Consider the following 15,333-nt stretch of genomic DNA (forward strand, 5'->3'; position numbering starts at 1 on the left):
TCTTGCCATTTACATGAAAGAAAATATAATTTATGTAAGAAATTAACTGATAAATTCATTTCTTTCATAATGGCAAGAGTCCATAAGGCCCACCCTGTTTTTGGTGGTTATATTTTTTTGTACAATATTATTTTCCAGTACCTCTCTTTTGTTTGCTTTTTTTCTCCTTTTTACACCTCACTACTTGGCTATACATTACACTAAGGTATGAGTGAGGTGGGAGGTGTATTTATAGGCATTTTGAGGTTTGGGAAACTTTGCCCCCTCCTGGTAGGAATGTATATCCCATACGTCACTAACTCATGGACTTTTGCCATTGTGAAAAAAAATAATTTATCAGGTAAGTTCTTAGATAAATTATGTTTTTTAAGCATCAGCCAACTAGAATCCTGTATTTCCCTATAGGTTTATAATTAACTGTAGAGCCCAGATAAACCATTTTCATTTAATATTAGTGTGAAGCTGCTATTTGCTCCAGTAATAAATATCACTCAGCTTATGGCCCTGATGTATCAGTCTCATCACATATACTGATCTAATGATAAATATCTTGTGATCTGCATATTATTTTATTTCTAATGAGGTTATTTTATAATACATTTCTTATTTCTATTAGCTGCACCTGTTTATCATCAGAACGTTTATCCCACTGATCTGTGACTGATTCTTGTTGTTAGTAAAGACCTTAGTAAGTGTATTCTGCACCTTCAGCTGCTGCTGTTTGTGTCACATGATCACAGGCTTAAAGGGACAGTTTCCTGTACATTTGGTTTCCCCTTAAAATAACAAGAAACCCCAAATGTTTTTCATCATTTAAATAGAACAAATAATTTTCAAAAACTTTCCAGTGGACTTCTATTATGATATTTTCTTCATTTTCTAGGTATCCTTTATTGAAGCAGCAGCAATGCACTACTGAGAGCTAGCTGAGCACATAAGGTGAGCCAATGACAAGAGGCATGTATGTGCCACTAATCAGCAGCTAGCGCACCATAGGGCATTATATGCTTTGTCACAAAGGTCCCCAAGGGAATAAAGCAGATTTGATAATAGAAGGAAATTGGAAAGTTGTTTAAATTTGAATCATAAAAGTGTAATTGTGACTTTGCTGTCCCTTTAATGTGTTTCTAATGACTTGTTTTACCGGTGTATAAAATAGTATAAAGTGTATGGGAAATTTCACCTTTAGCTTTATTTTTATGTAAAATAACTGTTTGCTGTCTGTAATTTATTTTCATTATTAAATTGTACACAGCCTTTTAATGACCTGAGGCTCCGGCTCCTACTTAGCATATGCAGGAGATCACATTATATAAACATATGAGTCTGTTATTGGCTGATAGCTGTCACATGGTACAGGAGTCTGTTATTGGCTGATAGCTGTCACATGGTACAGGTGCAGAACTCAGTTTATCAGAAAACAATCTGCTGCTCTTTTAAATTCATAGTAAGTTTTATTGCATTGTAATTGTATTATGCATTTGTGGTTTTGTAATTCTATATTTTATGGTCCTTTTTAAAATAGACTGAATTTGCCAAAAGAACAGATCTCATTATATTATCACTCTATGTAAACAAAAATAAATCTTTTTTTTTTAAACTCTATCCAAGATAACAATTTAAATAAACATTTTAGTGTCCCCCCTTGCAGTGTGATTTAACACAAATCAGTATTGACCAAGAGAAGTTAAAGGACTGGGGGTGGAGCACATAACAAAATGTCTGACAGTGAGAATTAGTAGGAAGTACAATACCAATACTGCAGTATCCAATTATAACTTGTATTTAAACAACTGATTTCAGGAGAATATATTGTTTCAAATAAATGATAAAACCAAAGATTATAATATATTTGTAAAGTTGTGATATGGCCCCACTTAAATAGATTTTCTACTGTTATGTTGTATAGATCTGGGAAGATTCATATTTAAGGGGCAATTATAGCGCTCACAGAGCTAACTGTACTAAATGCTTGTGCTGAATCAATATCACATATGTAATAACCTAATCAGCTGATCTGTTTCACATGTAATGTAATTATACCATACGTACAGTTAATCAGAACCATTATTTATTATTATCTGTCTAAACCATTTAATATACTTTTTACAGACACAACCAGAGCACTGAGAGATATCAGGTATTGATGTAACTGGAGTGAATAAGGGAACCTTCTTCCTGAGCACAGACATTGGAGCCTGTAATCAGCATGAACTCATATGTGTTAGGTGAGTAAAATAGATATTATGCTGACTTTAATTACTGGGAGAATAGAATAGATCGCTCATTAAACAAATATAAACTATTATATTTATATCTGCATCTTTAAGAACATTTGTGTCAGTGACAATTAAATAAGAAGGAGCAACCCCCATTGGGCTGAGAAGAAGGGTAAAAAATACAAAATACAACTCCCCCCTATGTCCTTTTAGACAGATCATGTCCAACAACTTCCTAACCTCACCCCCTGACCTGGTTCATTACTCAGAACACTGGCAACTCCATCTTCCCCTGCCCTGACCTCGCCCATGGAACACCCATAACTACACTTATGACTACCTTGTTCCCATGTGTGGAACACCCACAACTCCCCAGTGTTCCACACCCCAGAACCACCACTGATTTATGTGCTTAATTTCCCAGTGATTATTATTAAACTAATAAAGTTTTTAGCTGTTTATATAAATAGAACCACAGCCGAAAGCTAAAGATTATCATAAGGTCACTGCTTCTTACCCTCTCAAAACATCTCACACTGATGATTAGTCTGTGATGATTAAGACATTATGTTCTCACCCAACTGGTTGAGCATAAGCCGGGTAGGGCTGTATGTGCAGTTGCTTGTGCAATGTTAAATGAGGATGGTGGATGCCACCTCTCTTGCCCTGAATACAGATGTACTTGTTCCCTGGCTGAGAACTTTATCCACACGCACCTTGTTTGATGCGGCCCTATAACTTGTTTTCATCAGTAATCAGTAATTTAGTTTACTATGATGTAGTAATGTTTACATTCTAGTCATCCTTTTTTAGGACATTTTTTGAGTAAAAAATAATGTTTTTTATTGAGATAGATTATATCATAAAGAATAAACATTCTTATTTTTCTTTATTCCATTTCTTTTTATGTAGACAAACACGTGAATAGTTCATATCCATCCTTCACTACAGGAAGCATCAGAATGATACCGCAAACTCTGAAAGTCTTAGACACAAATGACTATTCACAAACATTGGGGATATCACAACAGATATTTAGAGAAGATGGTGAATTGGCAGGAAATGTGAAGCAATCATTATGTACAGAGATTAATTTAGTTATCAAACAAGAGGACAACATTTATGAGTTATCTAGTGAAATTATTATCCCTGAGGATAAACCACACATATTTACTGAGTTTTCAAAACCTATTAAAGAAGGGAAAAGTCTACAATCTAGCCAAATGATTCATACAAAGGAGAAACCTTTCAAATGTACAGAATGTGAGAAAAGCTTTAGATGGAAGTCTCATCTACTAGAACACTACAAAATTCACACAGGTGAGAAACCACACACATGTACTGAGTGCGGCAAATGTTTTACACAAATGCATCATCTGAATAGTCATAAAAAGATTCACACAGGAGAAAAGCCTTTCACATGTACAGTGTGTGGAATTTTTTTTACACAAAAGTGTAATCTGAAAACTCATGAAAGGAGTCACTCAGGAGAAAAGCCGTTCACATGTACAGAGTGTGGAAAAAGTTTTACAAGAATGGATTGTCTGAAAACTCATGAAAGGATTCACACAGGAGAAAAGCCTTTCACATGTGCCGAGTGTGGAAAAAGTTTTACAGAAAAGAGTGAGCTGAAATATCATGAAAGGATTCACACAGGGGAAAAGCCGTTCACATGTACAGAGTGTGGAAAAAGTTTTAAACAAAAGAGTGATCTGAAAACTCATGAAAGGATTCACACAGGAGAAAAGCCGTTCACATGTACAGAGTGTGGAAAAAGTTTTACACGAATGGATTGTCTGAAAACTCATGAAAGGATTCACACAGGAGAAAAGTTGTTCACATGTACAGAGTGTGGAAAAGGTTTTACACAAATAAATAATCTGAAAACTCATGAAAAGATTCACACAGGGGAAAGGCCTTTCACATGTACAGAGTGTGGAAAAAGTTTTACACAAAAGAGTGATCTGAAAACTCATGAAAGGATTCACACAGGAGAAAAGCCTTTCACTTGTACAGAGTGTGGAAAATGTTTTACAGAAAAGAGTAGTCTGAAAAAGCATGAAAGGATTCACACAAGAGAAAAGCCTTTCACATGTACAGAGTGTGGAAAATGTTTTACACAAAAGAGTAATCTGAAAACTCATGAAAGGATTCACACAGGAGAAAAGCCTTTCACTTGTACAGAGTGTGGAAAAAGTTTTACACAAAAGAGTAATCTGAAAACTCATGAAAGGTTTCACACAGGAGAAAAGCCTTTCACATGTACAGAGTGTGGAAAAAGTTTTACACAAATGGATAATCTGAAAACTCATGAAATGATTCACACAGGAGAAAAGCCTTTCACTTGTACAGAGTGTGGAAAAAGTTTTACACAAAAGAGTAATATGAAAACTCATGAAAGGTTTCACACAGGAGAAAAGCCTTTCACATGTACAGAGTGTGGAAGAAGTTTTACACAAATGTATAATCTGAAAACTCATGACCTAATGAGTCGTCGAGTTCCGACCCTTCCTTAACCACCACACATTTACAGACATCCCAGCTCTTCCTGAAGTTCAGGGATTCTCCCTGATTGTAATAGCGGCTCCCTGATGACAGCAAATGGAATGCAATCTCCCTGAAACTCCAAGTACCATGATCCAATGTGGCCCAAATCCGGAAAAGTGTTTCTTTAAGGAATGCCTTTAGTTCCTGGGATGTTATAGAACCTTCAAAGCATGCATCAGTAACAAACCCACCCCACTGATTTTAATAAAAAAAAACACAAATACTACCTTATTTACTGCATGTAATTAAACTTTGTATTCTAAAATATTTAAGCATTCAACAAGCGTACGATCACTGGAAAATAGGTTTGTTGTATGTGGTTGTGCAATAAAGCTACTTTTTTTAATGTGACTTTAGTGGGAAGCTACTTTAATGATAAGTCTCTATCTTATGTAGGATTTCAAGGTGTCAAATATATAACTGGGGGGGTGGTGGCGCAGTAGCGGGTGAAGCCACCTCCCTGAAATGAGTTTTTGCAGGTTGGGATGTCTGCATTTATAACCAATTCTCCATTTTAACAATTGCTTGAAGAAAAACGCCAGACTTTTCTTGGTATAAAATCTTTTGGCCGCAGCCAACTTTATTAAATAAATAAAACTCTTTTATAACCATATAAATAACGATATAGCAACAATATACATAAAACACTGTTCTTAATGCAAACCTTATTTAACTGAAACCAGTAAGCGGTGCTAGTTCCCCTATTCGTATCCTGGCCGTCCTTCCTCTGGACACAACCTTTCCCGGTTGAGTCCATTCACTTCACATCTAATAATTCACCTATAGAGGACCCCTTGCCCCTATAAGTATACCCCTGCACTCCCACCCCATGGGGAGGCAAAAATTACCATTATCCTTATGGCCATATACTACATTTAAACCCGAACTAGCACCACCGCCAAAGACTGGCCTGATTTATCAGCCCAGTCCTGCCACCACCTTAAATAACCTTCATAACCTCCTTAAAATCCAAAATATATAGCTGCAAGCCAAAATTATTTAAATGGTCACCATTCTTCAAGTAGAGTTCCCCTTGACCAACCTCTTCCAAATCCCTATGATGGACAACCACCCCTCCAATCCTCCTAATAAAGGTCCCAATCAATTTATTCACTTTTTTCCTACTGCTATCCAGTTTTGGGTCCTATGATGCCTGCCACACCATTCTAGGAACAATATCGGACCAGCCAATTGTTAATTGGGGGAGCAAATCCTGCAATCTACCTAAGTCCCGTTTTATTATTCTCACTAGTTCCCTCTGGGGCATGAGCCCCAAGTGATTACCACCTGCATGTACAATTAAAACATCCAGGGGGGTAAACCACCTACAATAGTCCACCACTGGGGCTCACATTCTGTATATATCCACACATAAATGAGTGGCCCAAAGGATTTTTACCCTTTTAAAATACCAGTTACTTCTTCAGAAATCTTAAATATATAAGATGGCAACACTGGCACCAGTTTGTTTGCTACAAAAAGCATTGGGCCAGGCTGGGAAGATGTTTATCCTATGAAGGGAATCACTCCCTGTATTGATCCACACAGAAATAAGTGGCCCAAAGGATTTAACCCATTTGAAATACCAGTTATTTATTTAGAAAAGGTCAAATATATGAAGTGGCAAGGTTGGCATTAGTTTTTTTGCCATATAAACCGTTAGGCCAGTCTGAGAATATGTGGATTTTATGAAGGGGTTCACGCCCTGTATATATCCACGCAGAAATGATAGGCCCAAAGTATTTTAACTCTTTCAAAATACCAGTTATTTATTGAGAACATGTCTATCCTATGAAGGGGTTCATGGCCTATATACAGCCACAGAGAAATTATTGGCCCAAGATTTGAACCAGTTACTTATTTCAGAATATTTAAAATATATGAAGTGGCAAGGTTGGCACCAGTTTTTCTGCCATAAAAACCACACATAAATTAGTGGCTCAAAGGATTTTAACTCTTTTTTTAATACCAATTACTTATGAAGTGGCAAGGTTGGCACCAATTTGTTTGCCATAAAGAACGTTGGGCCAGGCTGATAACGTATTTTCTATGATGGGTTCACGCCCTGTATGTCCTATAATATAAAAGGCCAAGTGTGTTTGTCCGAAGCTGTCATGCGCAGTAGAGACAGCGCAAGGACAAACACACCTGGCCTTAGAGTATACCTGATCTGCTGTCCATGGCTTGACAACGGTGGGCGGGAGTGGGCATGGCCAGACGGGAGTGGACGTGGCTGGTACCGAGCCCGGGCACTGTCCAGAGAGAGAGAGATCAAAATAGAGGGGGGAGAGAGCAAAAGAGAGGGAAGATAGAGCAAAAGAGGGAAGAGAGAGAAAAAGAGAGGGGGAGAGAGTAAAATAGAGGGGGGGGAGAGAGCAAAAGAGAGGGGGAGAGAGAGATAACAAAAGAAAGGGGGAGAGAGAGAGCAAAAAAGAGGGAGAGAAAGAAAAAAAGAGGGAGAGAGCAAAAAACGGGGGGAGAGAGAGAGAGCAAAAGAGAGGGGGAAGAGACAGAGCAAAAGAGAGGGGGAGAGAGAGTGCAAAAGAGGGGGAGAGAGAGAGCGCAAAACAGAGGGGGAGAGAGAGTGCAAAAGAGGGGGAGAGAGCGCAAAAGAGAGTGGGAGAGAGAGAGCAAGCAAAAGAGAGGGAGAGAAAGAAAAAAAGAGGGGGAGAGAGCAAAAAATGGGGGAGAGAGAGAGAGCAAAAGAGAGGGGGAGAGAGAGTGCAAAAGAGGGGGAGAGAGCGCAAAACAGAGGGGGGAGAGAGTGCAAAAGAGGGGTAGAGAGAGAGCGCAAAAGAGAGGGGGAGAGAGAGCAAAAGAGAGGGGGGGAGAGAGCAAAAGAGAGGGGGAGAGAGAGAGAGCAAAAGAGGGGAGGGGAAAGAGCAAAAGAGAGAAGATAGAGAAAAAGAGAGGGAGAGAGAGTAAAATAGAGAGGGGAAGAGAGAGATAACAAAAGAAAGGGGGAGAGAGAGAGAACAAAAGAAAGGGGGAGAGAGAGCAAAATAAAGGGGGGAGAGAGAGAGCAAAAGAGGGGGGGGGGAGAGAGCGCAAAGGATAGGTGGAGAGAGAGAACAAAAGGGGGGGGGGAAAGAGCAAAAGAGAGAAGATAGAGAAAAAGAGAGGGGGAGAGAGTAAAATAGAGAGGGGAAGAGAGAGATAACAAAAGAAAGGGGGAGAGAGAGAGCGAGAGAGAGAGAGAACAAAAGAAAGGGGGAGAGAGAGCAAAATAAAGGGGGAAGAGAGAAAGAGCAAAAGAGAGGGAAGAGAGAGCAAAAGAGAGGGAGAGAGAGTGCAAAGAAGAGGGGGAGAAAGAGAGCACAAAAGAGAGGGGGAGCGAGAGCGCAAAAGAGAGAGAGTGCAAAAGAGAGGGGGAGAGAGAGCAAATGAGGGAGGGGAGAGCAAAAAAGAGGGGAAGAGAGAGTACAAAAGAGAGGGGGGAGAGAGAGAGAGCAAAAGAGAGGGGAGAGAGAGAGCAAAAGAGAGGGGGGAGAGGGAGTGCAAAGGAGAGGGGGAGCGAGAGCGAAAGAGAGGGTAGGAGAGATCAAAAGAGAGGGGGGAGAAAGAGAGCAAAAGAGAGGGGGGAGAGAAAGCAAAAGAGAGGGGGAGAGAGAAAGCAAAAGAGAGGGGGAGAGAGAGCAAGGGGTGGACCGCTGTACAGCAAAGAATGGCCCGTGTGATTGGGATTTAGGACTAGTATCCACATAAATGAGTGGCCCAAAGAATTTTAACCCTTTTTAAATACTAATTACTTATTTAGAAAAGGTAAAATATATGAAGTGGCAAGGTTGGCACCAATTTGTTTGCCATAAAGACTGTTGGGCCATGCTGATAATGTCTGTTCTATGATGGGTTCATGCTAGGGTTGCCACCTTTTGCCCAAAAAAATCCTGGACACTTTTTAAATGGGCTTGACTTGGGGCGTGGCTTGTCGTGGCCTCCAATTCATTATTAAATTAATATATATACAGTGTATATATATATATATATATATATATATATATATATATGTATATATATATATTTATAATATATATATATAAAACCAGGTTCCGTAAGGAGAACCGGAGACTTGAGGCTTGGAAAACAGGTATTTATTCAGCAACAGTTGCCTGATGCATAGGTGAGTAACTCAAAGATTACCTGACGCGTTTCACGCATGCGCACATGCGCTTCATCAGAGGCTAAGGATCACAGGTAATGCTATGCCCTATATACAAATAGGCAGCCAATGGGCTCATAATGAGATCCCTCATTACAGGCCAATAAGGTAAGCTGAAACTAAACAAGACCAGTGGTACTGGTCATAAAGATATTTGTACAGGGCAAAAGAATATACAAGCTTATCATACATAGCAGACAAGGGAGAAAAAAGAGAACTCCTGTGTCGTAAGAAAATTAATTAACAAAGTGTAAAAAATAAAGAGTAAAAATAAAGGACATCCCATGTATAAAAAATAATAAAAAAACCTATATGATAAAAAATACATATAATCATAAACATTAACCCCTTAGTGACCAGAGCACTTTTCCATTTTCTGTCCGTTTGGGACCAAGGCTATTTTTACATTTCTGCAGTGTTTGGGTTTAGCTGAAATTTTCCTCTTACTCATTTACTGTACCCACAGATATTATATACCGTTTTTCTCGCCATTAAATGGACTTTCTAAAAATACCATTATTTTCATCATATCTTATCATTTACTATAAAAAAAATATAAAATATGAGGAAAAATGGAAAAAAACCCACACTTTTTCTAACTTTGAACCCCAAAATCTGTTACATATCTACAACCACTAAAAAACACCCATGCTAAATAGTTTCTAAATTTTGTCCTGAGTTTAGAAATACCCAATGTTTACATCTTCTTTGCTTTTTTTGCAAGTTTTCTGCATATAGCGGATTTTATACCGCTTTTTTGGCTCACTGGGGACTTTTGCCCTTTTACCCGCTTCTACTGCTGCCTACGGGCTCTCCTGCTGACTTCATCACCCAGCGTCTACCAATAGCGCTGTCGCTCTGACGTCAGAGTGTTCCAGTACCACGTGACGGCGGCTGATACAGGAGGGGACCTGCCGACGGGACCGGGGGTATCTACCTATCAGGACGCGCCGGTGGATGTTGGATGTGCCTGGCTTTCACTCAGACCACCAGGTACTACAGGAACTGTACCACATTATTCAAGCGGGACTCAGCTAAGTATTATTATTTTACTTGTACCACAACTTGGCTAATCTTTTCACTATTCTGGAACTTTATACTCATTTGATTGGTTCGGGTCCCAGTGTTGTGGACTTTTTCTAACAAGATCCCTAAGTTCGTTGTGATGTGTGACAATCATGCCAAGTCTAAGCCTGTTTAAGCACGATAGAGAACATATATACATTTATCTCTATTCTGATTCTTAATAAAATACTATAACTTAAGGAACAAACAGATGTTCCATGGTTTAAAAGAATACAGAGGCTTACACGTTATATAAAATAAATTAACTTAACATTAATAGAAAAATAAAAATTCTTTCAAAAGTTAAACAGTCTTATTTAAAAGCAGACAAATATATAACATATTATTCAGCAGAACATTGTCAAATTACAATTATTAACATAACTTAATCTCATTATTGCCCAAGTCCACATTCTAACAATTAATTAATACTCCACACAAAGTCTCTATTTAGCGCATTGCCACACATTAGGTATTGAAATGTAATAATTAAGAAACATTGTTATTAGTATACATTGGAGGTGTGTTTAACTTTTAAACCAATGAGGTGAAAGAGTGCCCTTTTTAAACTTGAGGATGATGGTCACTATCTATGCTATGACTACGGCGGGGGATGCCGAAACGCGTCAGCTTTAGTGACCACCATCCATGCTAACTCTTTGTTTGCTGTGCCGCAATGACTAAATTGCTGGGGCTGCTATGTATTACTTTTGCTTTTCTTTTTACCTGCCAATAAAAACTGTGTGCTCTTAAAGATTTCAAGAAGTGCCGGATTCCTTCATTTCCTTGTTTCCAAGTTCCATAAGCCTACCGGGATATCTGGCCTACACTCCGGGAATTGACACCTTTTGCCTATCGTACAGACTTCCAGAGACGGAATCACTCAGTGACGTCAGACGCCGCGGGAAGCCAGGACGCACTCGCATACTCACACGCAGAGAAGTTTCCAGCGTGTTCGAACAGGGGAACAAACGGTCATGACCGGAGACACTGCAGTGGACGAGTGAGACTTGTTCCCCCAGGACCGAACGCTGAAGTATCCAATTTGTGAGTACGACGTAAATATGAGCTTGAATGAATAAGCTTTAATTGTGAATTGTGAACTGTTTGTCTAGTCCTGTAGCATAACCGCTTTCTATTGACTGAGTGTATACGAACTTTAAAGGTGTCATCCCTTGTACCTCATATGAACAGGAGAACCTACTGTATTTTAACGTTTGTTACCAAGGGGTTTTGGCTTCCCCTAAACTCCTCGATATGAGACAACAGGGACTTTAAGTGAACAGCACTTGATTACAAGTGTTTTACCTCCCGAGAGTAACTTGATTTCTGAACTGTTTTGGCTACATATACATAAATATAAGACACAACAAAGAATCAGAGCGTGTCTCAAGCAACTGTCAAACATTAGCACCCCAAGCTGTGCACAAGTATTGCACGTATTAAGCACAATATAAATATAATTAATAAGAAAGAGACTTTGTTAGTTTGTGTGATATTCATCTCTTCAACATGACTGACTTAGAAGAAATATGTGAATTATTTTCACTCAAACCATCGACAGAAAGGAAGGGAACTGATATTGAACTGGACAAAATATTTACCACATATAAATCACAACTGACATTAAGCACTTTATTTGACGACATGGAGCTACTCCTCAAAAGGGAACTAAAGACAAAATGTGACATACAAATACTCATGAAATATCATGAAATGGAAATGATACCCAGAGGGCTTCGTTTAAACAAATTCCCGACCTTCATTACAGAAGACAAGGAGTTTATTACACGCTGGAATCAGACCCTGTCGGACTGTTCTTTGAAATTAATATTACTAATTGTTGAATTTAAATCGATTTTACTAAAGGAAATATTAGTCCAGATAGGTTTAACACAGTCAGAATTGAACAAAAGAAGAGATTTTGAAGATTATCTTAAATTTGATAAAATTTTATCAGAAAGTATATCTGAAGCTAAAAAGCTATTATTAGAGATTAAACATAGGAAGTACATCAGGGACCAGAATGACTATGACTTGAACAGAGTGTATGTGTGGCATAGGAGGGACAAGTCTTTATCTAGAAGTTACCAACCATACCCCAGAGGTAATAGAGGTAGAAGGGGTAGAGGGAGGGGGAGAAGAGGCAGAAATTACTACCAGTATGATAATAGAAGAGTGAGGTTCAGCGAAAGTGAAGCAGAATCAACAGATGAGTTCCAAAGCTCAGGTGAGGAAGAACAGTCACACCTAGAAAAAACTCAGTCTGCACCACCTTCCCTAGAACCCACGTATGACACACCAGAAGCTGCAGTTAAACCTAAAATTAAATCGATCTTGGTCCAAACTTCAGCTACACAGCCACCCCCACCACAACTACCACCCCAACCTTCACATAAATCCACACAAAATATAGGCACTGCAAGTAAATATGTGCCAACTCCCAAATCTGGCAATGTGGATGAATTTGAGAAGGTTTTTTGTCTAGGCCCAGTTGGTATAAACGGGGGGGGCCAAAAGGCAACAAAGAACCAGTACCCCCAGACACCAACTTTGGAACAAGACAAAATAGAACAGACCAGGTCCAACAGATATCCACAGAGGAGTCAAAAGAGGGGACATTACACGAAATACCAGTAATGAATAATGTTATTAACATCTCTGACTACATCTTAACTGACCTTGAAATTAAGGTCTTAAATAAAGGCCTTAGTTTTGTTCCTACTTCTAATTTCAATTTGTTTGCAACTCTTCTAGATGTGAACAAGTTGATTAGAAATTTGACACTAAGAAAATTTTACAAACAAACTGATGAGTCTGACACAGGTATAAATAGGACCACTACAACAACCACCACATCACACCTTACATTTGAGGAAGACTGTGACGTAATAGCCTTAGAAGAATTGCATTCTTTGGGAGCAGTGGGGCCTATAAACACCCCAAGTTTACCCAAATTTAAAGGTAACTCCTCCTTTTACCCTATTCAGAACAGGGGTCAAATTTTGGAAATTTTCCAAAAGAGGGTGGAGAATGATCTCACCACTCTCTCAAACAAATGCAGTTCTAACTCGGGCAGATCCAATCTTTCATTAAAAGAAAAGGAAGCCCTTACAAGGCTCCAAAATAACAATGACATAGTGATTAGAGCCGCGGATAAAGGCGGCTCTATAGTGGTTATGAGCAAAAATCAATTCCAAACTGAAGCAAGGCGACAGCTAATGGACACTGAACAATATATTTTGCTAAACAAAGACCCCACTGATGTCTTTGAGTCTGAACTTTTAGACTTACTAGATGAAGGAAGGGAAATAGGAATGTATGATGAAGAAACATACAAATATCTACAAGTTAAATTCCCAGTCAGACCAATTTTCAACCACTTGCCCAAAATCCACAAACCTGGGACAGAAGTCCATGGGAGACCTATCATCAGTGGCATTGGTTCTCTGACAGAGAAACTTTCACAATGGCTGGATGCAATATTGCAGCCCTATGTGTTGACCTTACCAAGCCATTTATCAGACACAAAACATCTATTGGGCCTTTTGAGAGATGTGGGTTGGAAAACAACGAACACTTGGGTCACAATAGATGTAAAAGCACTATATTCATCAATCCCCCACAAAGAAGGTCTAAAAGCTATTAGGCATTTTCTAACAAATTCAGGACATTTTGAGGAGGAACAGTGCAGTTTTATTTTGCGGGTAACTAATTTTCTTTTAACACATAACTACTTTTGCTTTGACAATAATTTCTACCTCCAGAGATGTGGGACTGCTATGGGGGCCAAATTTGCCCCCTCTTACGCCAACCTCTATATGGGGTGGTGGGAGCAGTCCCACATCTATGGAGATAGAAATGAATACAAACAATACATCACTTTTTACAAGAGGTTCATAGACGACCTTATTCTAATCTGGCAAGGTGATACAAATTTGATCCCCAGATTCATTCAGTACTTGAATAGTAACAATATAGGCCTCAGTTTCACGTTTGAAACCGACCCTAATACAACCAATTACCTAGATGTTAATCTAAAAGGTAACATTTCAGAAACCAAAGGTTTCATCTCCACGAGTATTTTTCGCAAACCCACAGCGAAAAACACAATCTTACATGCCAAGAGCAACCATCCTAACAGAGTCTTTAAAGCCATTGCCAAGGGCCAATATGTTAGAACTCTTAGGAATTGCTCAGATAAAAATATGTTTGAAACACAGGCCAATGAACTAACCAATAGGTTAGTTTCTAGAGGCTATCCCAAGAAAATGTTACTGGGTATCAAGAAAGAAATAAGTAAAAAGGATAGAAATGATTTACTTGATAAGAACAAAGATGATAAGTCAATTCAAAATCAATCAAAAGAAAACATTACCTTTCTGACCACATACAGTGACCAATACTCAGACATCTGCAAAATAATTTCTAAGCATTTTCCCCTGCTTTCAGCAGATGAGGGCTTAGCTGATTTGTCCAGGAAATGCTGTCGCTTCGCTTTCAGAAGAGGAATCACCATAGGCAATAGGGTAGCACCGACAATGCCTAAAGCCAAAACCGAAAATTCATCCAGCTCGTGGCTAGATACCAAAGGAGTCTACAGATGCCATTACACAGATTGTATAGCTTGTAACCATCTTACTGTAGGAAATGGTTTTAGGAGCACAGTAACAGGTGAATCCTTCGAACATGAAAGATGTTTTAATTGCAGGGCTACTTATGTTGTTTACTTGTTGACGTGCACTACATACAATTTACAATATGTTGGCATGACCTCAAGAGAGGTCAGAGCCAGAGTGCGTGAGCATGTAAATAACATAAAACTTGGTACCCTTACTGCTCCTCTGATCACACATTTTCTGTGGTCTCACAACAAGAGTCCAGCAACACTGAGCTGGACCATAATTAAATATGTCCCACGACCCCAGAGAGGAGGGAACAGGGATCTTTTGTTGGCCAGAGAAGAGGTCTTCTGGATCCTAAAACTTAAGACCAGAAGACCATTAGGTCTCAACAGTGAATTTGATCTAATCAATTTCTGGCTTTAAACTTACAGTGGAGAGAGGGTCTTAGTAATCTATACCCACTGACTTATGTTCCATATGCATATGTGTGCACCTAAAAGGATGCACATGTATACATAATGTACTCACTTAGGTTTGTCTCTTTTTGTGATTTTTGAGACTTTTGTGATGTGTGACAATCATGCCAAGTCTAAGCCTGTTTAAGCACGATAGAGAACATATATACATTTATCTCTATTCTGATTCTTAATAAAATACTATAACTTAAGGAACAAACAGATGTTCCATGGTTTAAAAGAATACAGAGGCTTACACGTTA

At 38.8% G+C, this 15,333-nt stretch overlaps 1 pseudogene; it reads left to right on the forward strand.

Moving 5' to 3' along the window:
• Nucleotides 1-879: 879 nt before the first annotated feature.
• LOC128661292 (zinc finger protein 850-like) overlaps nucleotides 880-15,333 on the forward strand; it is a 65,768-nt pseudogene continuing 51,314 nt past the window's right edge.

The sequence above is a fragment of the Bombina bombina genome, chromosome 5 (assembly GCF_027579735.1).
Source record: "Bombina bombina isolate aBomBom1 chromosome 5, aBomBom1.pri, whole genome shotgun sequence".
Lineage (NCBI taxonomy): Eukaryota > Metazoa > Chordata > Amphibia > Anura > Bombinatoridae > Bombina > Bombina bombina.